Raw genomic sequence first — 12206 nt, 5'->3', positions numbered from 1 at the left:
GGATCGCAGTTGGGCAGCGGCTCGAAGGAAACGTAAAATTCATTGAACTCTGATCCGTCTCGAACATATCCGAAGATCGCTGCTGCTCGCTCGTGCAACTTAGCTGTCGGAATTAAAAAAAAATGTACGAGAATTTGTACATTTTACTAAGTAAAAGTATTTTTACTCTTCGCTGACCTAACACAACTCACCATTATGTAAGTTACGATCATAGATGTAGGACCAGAAACTACCCTCCAAAAAAAAAACTAATTTTTGCGAGAACCATATCTGACGCTCATAACTTAAACTAACATTCTACTTTTACAATATAAAAAATAAACGGAAATTGGATATGAAGGTAAGAAATTTTTAGGTGACACAAACATTTGAAACATTAAGTATGCTTGAAAATAAATCTTTATTCAAGAGTGTCCATGACTTCAATAGAATCTTAAAATAGAATAATAGTTTCAAAAGAGTACTGTAACTCGTTTTCAACGTAACGAAAAATGCACCACCGTAGCGTTGCTTCGCCAACGCTTGTCCCAGAATAAGGAGTGGGGCGCTCAATATTCCACCTGCGCCTCAACGACATCAAGCACCCCACTCCTGGACATTGCAATCTTCGTTAAGCTCTTGATTTTTAGCCATCGCACGCCTTTACACAATCGGGCTGCAAAGTCGTTACATTCCAGTAATTGGAAGATCAACGAACAAGGCTGACTAATCTGCCTTCCGACTCTGTTTCTATGAATACTTTTTTTTTTCACCCCGCGGCGCTAGGGCTCAGAGCCGGGAATCCCGGTCTCGAAAGTACCGGGAATCCTAGGAATTTTTGATGTAGTAAAAAAGGAACCGGCAATTTTATTACCGACTCCCGAGTCTTTCAGTACTTTCGGAACTGTGGTACTCTCCTCTGGAGAGGCGATCTCTGCACAGATAAACACCCCCCCCCCCCCCCATGACCCAACCGCAATCGTCAGATGGTTTCGGACTTCATTGTAAGTCGTGATGACTTATTTCAGATTATTGTAACAATATTTAGTATTGATGGATGTTGTGCATTGTTTATTAGTTCAGTAGGAACATTACTCCATTGTTTGATTTAAATTTTTAGTTACTTAAAGCTTAAAAGGCCGACTTGATTTTAATTTTAACTTATTGTGTTTTCTCCAAAATAATTAGATACGAAGACGTGATTTTTCATTGCCGATATTCCTTAAATAAAGATAATTCTTCTTTTAAGTTTGTTGTGGAAAGAAGAAATGTTATTTGAAGTTAATAATTCTGTGATTTTGCATGTCCAAAGTTAAAGATTGAGAGTAAAGCTATATTAGATTTACTTTTTGCAATAAAAAATTGTGACTCAAATGTTTATCATTTACTTTTTTTCAATCGTTCAAAACAAACTATTACAACTTCATTCACTGACTGCTGCGCCATTAATAAAAAATTAAAACTACATACTGGTACCGTCAGACGTTTGTGCATGCCTGAGCGAGGGTTAGGGGGTAAGGAACCCCGGGGGGGGGGGGGGGGGAATGCGCGCACAAGGTAAGGCTGTGCTATCAGCTGTTCTAAAAACATCAGCTACAACGAGTTTAGTTGCTTGGAAGGCTATGGAGGGTAAATGACAGTCACAGCGGTACAGAAACGTTATCCACAGCAGTGAACGCGATTATTAAATGTAAATATTCTTGAAGTGTTTGTTAAATATTGACAGAGAGTATTTGTTATTATAAATATATTTCAGTCAGTTAGATTTTAAATAGTTATGTTGTTGTATATTAAAACCAATTTAAATATATTCAACCATTATAAAGTTTGTGGTTGCTTGAATTTTAAAAAAATTCGTACAAGTTGTTTTATATATTGGTACGAATGAGTGGTTATACATGGTAACCTGGGCCCTTTGACTCTACATTTTTAGTATGTATTGTTTAAGTTCAGGGAAAATTGTATGCATGTGTTTTAGTGTTCAAAAACATAACCCTTAATTTTCATTTGATTACATCCGGACACTGTACAAATTTTACTATAAGTGCGGTAGTTCTTCCTTAAGATAGTGTGAATTTATGCTTACTGTTAAAATATTTGTGAGTATACACTTAACGAAATTTATACAACTAACTTGATAACAAAACCAGAACAAGTTATATGTTGTAGCTAACAAATGTCCCCGTGTCCCGTATTCTCTAATGTTTGCTGTTACTCAATGACAAAAAAAAAGGGGGGGGGGTTGTATGTAAAGTCGGTTTACGGACGATAATTTTACGTGATAACGTCATAAGAAAACAATGATGAAAAATTGTATACTTTTTTTTTAATTTTCAAGTATTATTTACATTTTTTGTTTAAATATAATCACGAACAATTAGTTAAAAAAGCCCTCCTTAACCTGTTTGACATTACAGAAGATTTTCTCGTTCGGTGGTTGGCCGGTTCTTGCACGCTCGGCTCAGGCGGAACGTGAACAATTTTTCGTGCGTGCAGCCAGGCGTTCATCGATTTATGAAGACGTCATCACGTCAAAAAGCAGATGTTCGTAGGTCCGCGCGCATGTATGTTGGCCGGCCACAAACTGGGCTGTGATGGACTTGAGTCAGGCGGGTGGGAGGGGACTCGCGTGCGCAGACGTCTGCCGGCAACGGGAGTCGCCGAAAGTACCCGGGAGAATATTCGGTTCCGCTAGGGACTGGTGCCGAAATTCCCGGTTCTGAAATTTCGGTTACGGTTCCGGGCATGGACGTCGCAAGGATATATATATTTTTTTTTTTTGGGGGGGGGGGGGGGACTTCAATAATTGATTTAGTGTTGAGGAATATCCATCCCCTGGAAAAAAAAAGCGGGGGGTCCGGGTGTCCTCCCCCGGGAAAATTTGGGGTTTGAAGGTGCAAAAAGGTGGTTTTTATGCATTTTTCTTTCCTAAATATTCTAATTATAGTTGGTTGCAATATATAATTTATTTTTTTATAAAAATATTTTCAGAGAAAAAATTTTGTAAAAACACAGTTAACATATCTGTATTCGGTATCGGACCTGATTTTTAGATTTTACACAAAGATCGAATTAAAAAGTGCTCACATTACCACGATTGGACTAAATTAAATGCACCATGCGCAACATATGGGTTATATCACAGATATCATATTTTTAATATAACTACGAAACTAAATATTTTATTGGAGGGGACGAAATTGAAGACTTATTATTGGGGGGACGGGGACGTGTCCTTCCCCCCCCCCCCCCGTCCCCCCCAGTTGCGACACCCATGGTTCCGGGCGCCCCCCAATGCGGCGCGCTGGTCGGACCGGGAAGGCAGGTAAGTCACCCGGGCCGACACCCGAGGTGTGCTGCCAAGACGTAACTCGTCCTCACCCCCCCCCCCCCACCGCGAGGCGGGGAGGAGAGCGCGCGGGAATTGCCTTCACCGTCCGGGCGTCGATTTGTGCAACTGCCCTCCCCTTCACCCCTCCCGCCCTACATCCAGCCGTGCTTTGTTCGTCGGCCGCCGGGCAAGCGAAGGAACCTTTTACAACTCGGCGGTCGGTGCGTGGACAAGAGGGGGGGGGGGGGATGAGTCGGGAGGTAACCGAAATTTGCGACCATGTTTCAGCGCTGTGAGGCGAGAGAGATGTAGATGGAGACGGATAGGTGTCTGAGAGAGATAGAGAGAGAGGCAAAGACAGGCGAATAAATGGATACAGATTGAGATATATGAAGAGATATGAAAATAGATGAAAATACATGAAGAGAGATGAAGATAGGTTGGGAGATATGTGGAAAGATGGGGAGATACAGAGAGGGACGAAGAGAAATGAAGAGATGGAGAGAGATGCTGAGCTTCATAAAAAGGGATAGGTGAAAAGAACCCCAAAAAATGAAGCTATGGACATATATACATAATTATATCTACACGCACAGGGTGTTTTGAAATTTCTAGAATTTCCAGTATCTATCGTAAAACCCGCGAGCGATTTTAAATAGAAAATCTTTCTTATCGGAAAGTCTGTCGTGTCCGCGAATTCTGTTGCACTGACGTCACAGGTGTATCGAACGTAATGGGCCAGTGAATTATTTCATTCAATTCGCGAGTTTCCAGCTTTATAGTCATTACCGCGTGTATTTTCGTTCCTGTGGACTGGGTCACCCACGATTGGGCCACACTGCGTCTCCGACCACCAAAGCAAAGCAGATGCGTGTGCGCGCTTTACTTTATTACTGTCTCTGTGTTCTCCAGGGCGTTGCGAGAAAAACCGCTGGGACAATGGAAAGGTTAAAGTAGAACATAAAACAGTCAGTTCACCTTTAAGTCAACTTTTTTTGGAAGCCCTGTTTAAAAAAAAAATGGTTACTTACACACTTCTGCTCCTGAAAAAAATAACTTTTCCAAAGGCCCAACTTTCCCAATTACAAGAGTCATTAATTAGTTTATGCTAATTTTTTCTCATATATTCCTAAACAAAAAATAAACATTCTTCATTAGCCAGATATTTGCATGACCTAGTATGATCAATGGTCTATTTTTCCTTGGTTTTTTTTTCTCCTCCAACCTGACAGGCTTGCGAACCTTGTCTGTGTCTACACTGAATTTAACCTGCAAATAACCGGCGGTGACTTTTTTTTTTTGGTTGTGTTTATTGGTTTTCGGAGGTTTGATTCCGAAACACCGGAGCGCCTCTGCACTCGGTGTTGGGGGAAAGGGTGGGGAAGTGGGGGGGGGGGAGGGGTTGTGTTGGTTCACCTGCCTGCCCCGCGCAAACTCGCGGCTCCGAGAAAGGGGAAGTTATTACAAGCCCGCGGTGAGTGAGTGAGTCGTCCAGCGGGAGTGGGAAAGTGGGGGGGGGGGGGGGTTTCGCCTGGCTGCTGGCCGGAATCAGACCTGCACATGGAAAATTCACGCCAAGAGAGAGAGAGAGAGAGAGAGAGATAGTTCCCGGCAAGGGTAAATAATGGAGCGCTCGTCCTCCGGTTTTGCGCTGTGGTGTGCGTATGCGGCATGCGACCGAGGAGAAGGAAAATGGCGTTGAGGGGCGAGGCTCGGATAAGCACCAACACGAGATACCCTCACAGCGCCCAGACGTCCAGAGAAGCGAGAAACTGTCCGCGAGGCCTACGAGTGCAAAAATAAAAATAACGCGATATCTCTCTTTGCATTTCACAATTTATTGATTCGTTCCATAAGAATGTTTCGACGCCACGTACTTACCAAGTGTTATCCAGCAGTGGTTGAAAAATCACACAAGTGTTCACGTTTACGATCACTCGCAGCTCACACATAACGTTTAATAAGCATCTGGTCGTTTATCGTACGGTCATTTTTCTGTTTGGAAAAAAAAAACTGTGTATCAAAACTTATCAACCTTTTTTGCTCTGATCTGCTGAAGATGCTCGTTCGGCACTCGACTGAGCCACTGGCTACGTCAGGAATATATGTTTATATGTATTTTTTTCAAAAGAGTAATAATGGATTGCACGCAGAATTTCTTTGGTGCAAGAAATTTTTGCAATAAAAAAAAGGGCTTCTATAGTCAGTCATAAACCCTACATTTTGTAATTGTAGAACGGGGGTGATAAGGGTAATAATAACACCAAATCTATGTTCTGGGGATTTCATTTTCAAATATTGTGTCGTTTACTGCTTGTCGCATTTTATACGGGCGTAGGCCGCCCAGTGAGGTGACTTGTCTCGCTCGCACCCGCGCGCGCCGAATCCTCGCGCCTCGAGAGACCGCAGGCCACCCGCTCGAGACTGCTCCGCGCTTCAACGCCCTTGGAGTTTCCTGGCTCCCGGGTTGTATCCGCGTCGGAGGCGAAGACATCGCCGACGTTTCGGTCGACGTTGCAGTCGCCATCATCAAAAGGGAACGACGCCGAACCCCGAAACATCGACTCGACTCGCCTACAGAAACCAGGAGCCGAGCAACTCCCAGGCGATGGCCGCCGTAAGCCTGCGATCTTCTTTTTTTTTTTGTTCTCTTCTTTTTAACACCATTTTGTTTGAGAATTCATTTGGACAAGTTGGAGACCGCGCAAAAAAAAAAAAAAAACACCTAGGTGTTCGGAGTTCCAACTCGTCGATGGACGAATCCGCGAATTCTTCCGGGGTGTTTTCGGGTCGCGGTGAAAGAGAACTGGCGGAGAACTCGTCAGACGCCGCCGCCGATCAGCGCCCAGGGAGCGGACCTGGTTGCCGGCGGAGTGGCCGGCCGGGAGCCGCGGGACCATCGCCACTCGAAAGGGGCTTCGCCGGCGACCGTCGGAACAGAGAGCCGGGAGAGTGCGTGCGAGATACAGAGATGGTTTATTCAGCGGTGGCGGACCGGAACAGCGCCTCGTGCGTGCGAGCGCTCCTACCTGCTGCCTGGCGAGATTATTAAATTACTCCCACCCCTCCCCCTATGCTCCCCTCCCCCTACCCCGTGCCACGCAACGACTTGGAGAGGTTGCTCCCAGGGCGTCCGGCCCTGGAAAACCTGGAGTGGCCAGGAATGTTATGATTCCTAGTTTAAAAAAAAGTCAGTGACCACTCGGAGAGATCTATGTTGTCAGGGAATTTAAATGGACTGGTTAGACAAAGTCTCACCGTGCATCTGGTTTCAGTTTTTTTTTGTTTTTGTTTTTATGCAGCTAAGCACTTTCGAGCATACGCATGCGACGTAGATGTCCATCTGGGAAGAAGTCAGGATATTCTGTTTGTTAACTTTGGTGAACATACCGTTAAAAATAACTGCAGTTTTATTTGAATGTAAGCAAATACAACTACATTTTTCCTTTATTTTTTAACGTAATGTTTACTATCATGACATTCATTCACGCACTCACGTAGGCCTACATAGTTATTCCTTATCAAAACAACGGTGTCTAACATTTTAAAGACATGGCTTACCTCTTTAGACAGGTATATTTCCGAGTTAAAACACCGCAACTGCTGCTGACTTCTGTGATTGGTTTGAATGTGATACCATGGTGCCTTTAGTAGTTTAACAAAGAAATTATTCAAAAACAAGTTGCAAAAATATTTTAGATTAAGTATACCAACGTATATTGCGCAATACATTCGTGTGGAATATATAACATAAATGATTTTTCTGAGCCAGCAATTGTTGTAGTCTATAGAATTTTGAATCTAATCTTAATAGCAAAGTTTCAAAAAAAAAAATATTTTTTTCAAACGTAAAATATTGTTTTGCAGTTAATATAACGGTAACCACAACTTAATTAGTTAAGTAAAAAATAATAATTTTGTTAGAATTTGTTTCATATCGGAGCCATGATAAAGGAGGAATTTGTTTGCGTCTGGAAGAAGTTTGTTTTACAAGATAATGAAACGCATCCATCCTAAAAACATCGTTCTTAGAAGATTTTTGTTTCAGACTTAATACTACTTAAAAATACTAAGCCATGTTTATGTACACCTCTACGATATAGCATTCGTTACAGTACGTACTCCACAACGATGCATCATTATGGTGTAATTAAGTAATGAGTTCGCTAATTGTCTCATTAAGTATCTTATGCGCAAGCGCAAGTTCGATGCATTGTGCTTTGGGGCGGCGCGGCGTGCCAGTCTTTCGCGTAAACCACGTGGCATAGCATTAACACGATATTCTCTGCGCATAATGAGGTTCGTAGATTGTAATGACTGGGCAGTCTTAGCACGCTGGGAGTCTGGTTTCAGGAGACACTGTATTTTTCTTTTTTGTAATTGGACCTGAAATTATCATGTATAGCTACAGATTTTTTTTAAATTTGTTCATTTACACGAAAGCCACTGTTTCGCTGCAAAGAAAAATAATTTTTGCATTACTACTGAGTTCGGATTCTTACCCCGGAATTTAATGCTTTGTGTTGTCCCAAGTTCCTTCATTTGTTAAAAAAAAATTGTTATCCGTTCTCTGAATAGTTTACAGTAATAACTGCTCACATTAATAAGCATAATAATAAAAGATTAGTTGTTGAATATTCGATTATCTTTCCCGTGGTTTAAAGTATTATGATTGTAATTAAAATCAATATTTAGTAACTTTCGTAAGCGTGACTATTTATATATCTTCAGTATTGTTTGCAAAAATAACCATAGCAGTGTGTTGTAAAACTTAAAAATAGTTTTCTTGGCAGCTGGTTTCCCAAGGAATGTTTTGTAAAAGTACAAAAAATAAAAAATAAAACGATGTTTTCTGTGTGTCGGGGCGTCGCGGAGCGAGCGAACTTCGCTCGTTTCCGGCCGTCCGCCTGGAGCAGTATGCGCGCCCGCCTGACGCTGCTGCGCGGCGGTCAGGCATAACCCGCCAGGGGCGTGCTGCCGACTGACGGCCGCAAGGTCAATTGGCAATATTCCTCTCGGAACGAGCGCATTCCTGGAACCCGCAGCGGTGCAGTCGTATTTCGCGACGTGCCCGTCCTTGACGTCACTGAACTCTCTGTCTGCTTATACCCGCTGAGAGTACTACAACTAGGCAACTAACTGCACATCTGTTGTTTCAAGAAAAAAATTGGTTGTCTGTAAAGTCGGTTTACAGACGATAGTTTAACGTGACAACGTCATAACAAAACATTGATGAAATGATTGCATACTTTTATGAATAAAACTGAATCATTTTTATTGAATTATCACTATTTTGTATGGATACAAAGAAGGAGTAAAATGAAATCTACAATTTAATTGATAAATTTACTTTTTTTTTGCACTCATTAATTCAAATATGTTTATTAATTTAACGAAGAGATTATTTTAACTATAACTTTTATACATGTTTGCTATTTAACTTCTTCCAATCTGTGTTATTCTGTTAAGGATAGGACGATGACAGGAAAAGTAGGAAACGAATGGGAGTGTTTCAAGTTTAATGTGCCTCGAAACAGTCAAATCGATGGTTGTTTCAATCGAGTGGAAGAGAGATAGATGCGGCGCAAACAAACAATGAGCGTAACGGGACACAGCGTAACGGGACAATGTGCGTAACGGGACACTTTTTTGTGCGTGCAGCCGGCGTTCATAGATTTATTAGACGTTGTCACGTCAAAATGAATATATATATATATATATAATTAGAGAGAGAATTCGAGAATTTGAGTGACTTTTGTTTCAACACATTCGCTGATTTTGTTTTTTGGTTGCAGCATGTTGCAAACCCAGCATATAGAAACTTTCTGTTCCAATTGAGCTACAGTGTGCCCTAAAGTCATGGTGCACTTTCAACCGGTCACAGGTTGCTTTCCTCTGATATCGTGACAATTGACTGTCTGTTAAAATAATGCTGCACTATGGCGGGATCATCGTCTAGCAGACAAAAACAATATATCGGATCCAAGATGTCCGCCATGGCGTCATACTGGCTGACGTAGTTGCCTTGGCATTAGTGGTGGGAGGTTCAGTGTACCGGTGGCTTCCGCGGAGGAAGGATCTGTCACCATTTTTAATAGAATGATCTCAGCGAGTTAGAACCAATGACTCAATGACATAAATGTGTTTTATATTAAAAATGTATTAAATAATTTTGTTATGAATTTTAAAATTTTTCCCGATTTTCTAATTTGAAAATGACTGATTTTTTAAGATGACAGCCTTATCAAAAAGCGCAACAATCTAACGTACAAGATGGCGGAAAATATTTATATTAAAATTTTATTCTATAAATTCTTTATTAATTTTTAAAATTTCCAGATTTTCTATCTTAAAAAAGGATTTTAAAGATGGCAATCGTAACGAAAATTGCAGCGCTGGCGGTTGAGGTCAAGGTCATGAATGACCTCAGTGGCTTTTCCTACTCCTGTAGCAATAGCCCCATTTATATACTACTTCTTACACCTATGGTTATGAGGAATTATTTTTTTTTACAAGGGAAGTTATTTTAAGTGTGAATCAGAGGGTTTCCATATTGCAGTACGGTTTTTTTCCCTCATTGGCTGAGTTAAGTGTGGAACGAGCTTCTTTTGCCGAATGGAGCCAATGAGAAAAGACATGTTGCAAATATTAGCTATATAATGTTGGAGAGAGATTATTTTGGAATGATTATTTTAATCCTTAGGTGGTTACAATTACATATTTCCTCACCATTATAGCACGAAATGCCTCATACGCATGTTAGAATTATTTTTTTTCAAATAGTCTATAGTTAAAGCCAATTAGCACACGTGTTACTGTAAGTATGTCTTTAATACAAACTTGACATTTTGTTTCATCTATCTAATAGCATTACTATATGTATAAATATAAATGTATTCATGACTTGTTTTAACGACATATATCAAATAATAGACAATTTTTTTCACGCGAAATCACCGTCCTTACTCGTTATCTGTTTGTAATCCAACCACATCGCCCATGCCTGCTAACAGCGAAACCACGCGCGACGGTAGGAAAGCGAGAGGTATAGTAATCGAATCTCGTCGTTGGGAGAAAAAAAAAATAATGTCTCCATCACCCCCTCCCCTTCGCCTTGCCAGCGGTCTAACCCAATTTGCTCTCTCTCTCTCTCTCTCTCTCTCTCTCTCTCTCCCGGCGTGACGACTAATCTGTGTGCGCCGGGGGGGACAGTGGATTGGTCACGTGACGGGATCGCGATACCTTCCCTGCCTCGGTCACGCAACGGGCAACCACGCGGGATTCACTCGAAGGAGGGGAGACGGGAGTTGAAAGACGCCATGTTGTTTTCAACAGGATTTTACGACGTAACCATGTTTTGGACGTTTAATCAGGGACATAGCCAGGGAGGTCCGTGGCGTCCGGACACTTCCATTCCATGATTAAAAAAAAAAAAAAAAGAAGCAACACTGTGTAAGAAAATTACAGCAACTTAGGTCTAAACGTTTGGAGAGAGATTATTTTGGAACTATTATTTTAATCCGTAGTTGGTTACAATAACATATTTCCTCACCATTATAGCACTAAATGTCTCATACGCAGGGTAGGAATTTTTTTTTTCTTCAAGTAGTCCATGGTTAAAGCCAATTAGCAAACGTGTTACTGTAAGTAAGTCTTTAATACAAACTTGACATTTTGTTTCATGTATCTAATATTATTACTCTATGTATATATATATGACTTGTTTTAACGAAACCATCAAACAATAGACTCAAGAATAAAGCACTAAAAGCAATTAAATTCAAACCAAAATATAAAATTTACAGTTTTATGTAAACTGAGTTATAAATGTCAGTATTCCCTGGGGTTTTAGTGTGACAACCAATTTTTTAAATTCAATAGTAAAGGAAACTTACTCATAAAAAATAATATAATGGTCATACTGGAAACCTTCCTTCACAAAACACTGGCTACGGTACTGGCTAAGTATTGAACATTTTTTTTCTTTAAGGTGGAAAAATAACTAATTTAACATACCATCAGAGACAATGCCATGTCTAAAACTGTTGTAGTCATGCCGAAACATGCTAAACGCCATTGAATTCAAAGGGGAAAAAAGATTTGTACCAGCCTGTCGCTGATAACTTCAGAAATTCCCAGAGGCGGGGTTCTCAGTTAGCCTGCGGCTTTGGCAGTGTGTGTGTGTAGGTGTGTGTGTGTGTGTGTGGATCAGCTTTCTTTAGTACGCATAAAGGAAGTTATTGGGGAATCATCATTGTCAAGCTTGATGGAAGTTGTGCCAACGGCAGCGGTGACCCTGATGTCAGCGACGCTGACGACTGCAGAGAGCTTAATGGAACTTGTACCATCTTCATCGGAGATCTCGATGGCAGCCGGCTCCATCGGCCGAGGAGGCTTTAACTCATGCACTGTCTTCTTCAGCTCAGGAGTCTCGGATGCCCAACAATGACGACCACAGGAGATACAGTGACGTCTTCCGACAATCTGTATCACCGCTGTGGAAATTACTTTACCAAAGCATCTAATGTTTGCAGGCATGGAAGATGCAGATGCCCGAATAGTGCTGAAAGAACATTGTGTTAGTGCTTCCAATGTATAAAAATATTTGGTTGGCATGATAACTTAAAGCGACACGGTGAAATCTGTACGGGGGCCAGTTATGCTCGACCAAGAGCCAGATTGTGACAACATCGTAAACTTGAAGCTTCGGGGGGTGTTTAACACACAATTTTTAATAATAACTCTGAACGTGTTAGATATCAGTGCAACAGGTGTTCTGGCCAGTTCATGCACTATGGAAAATTGAAATGTCATGTTCAGTTTTGCCAAAAAGTTGTCCGTTCACCAGGACCAAACTGTATTTTCTGTGGCAAGAAATTTGCATACATGAAATATG

General features: G+C 41.3%; 1 protein-coding gene across 2 annotated transcripts in view; it reads left to right on the top strand.

Annotated features, from left to right (window-relative positions):
- LOC134533025 (matrix metalloproteinase-2) overlaps positions 1-12206 on the top strand; it is a 460455-nt gene that overhangs the window by 395161 nt on the left and 53088 nt on the right. The window lies entirely within an intron of this gene.

The sequence above is a fragment of the Bacillus rossius genome, chromosome 6, assembly GCF_032445375.1.
Source record: "Bacillus rossius redtenbacheri isolate Brsri chromosome 6, Brsri_v3, whole genome shotgun sequence".
Lineage (NCBI taxonomy): Eukaryota > Metazoa > Arthropoda > Insecta > Phasmatodea > Bacillidae > Bacillus > Bacillus rossius.
Note: the sequence above shows the minus strand (reverse complement) of the source record. Positions and strands in the feature narration are given on the sequence as shown.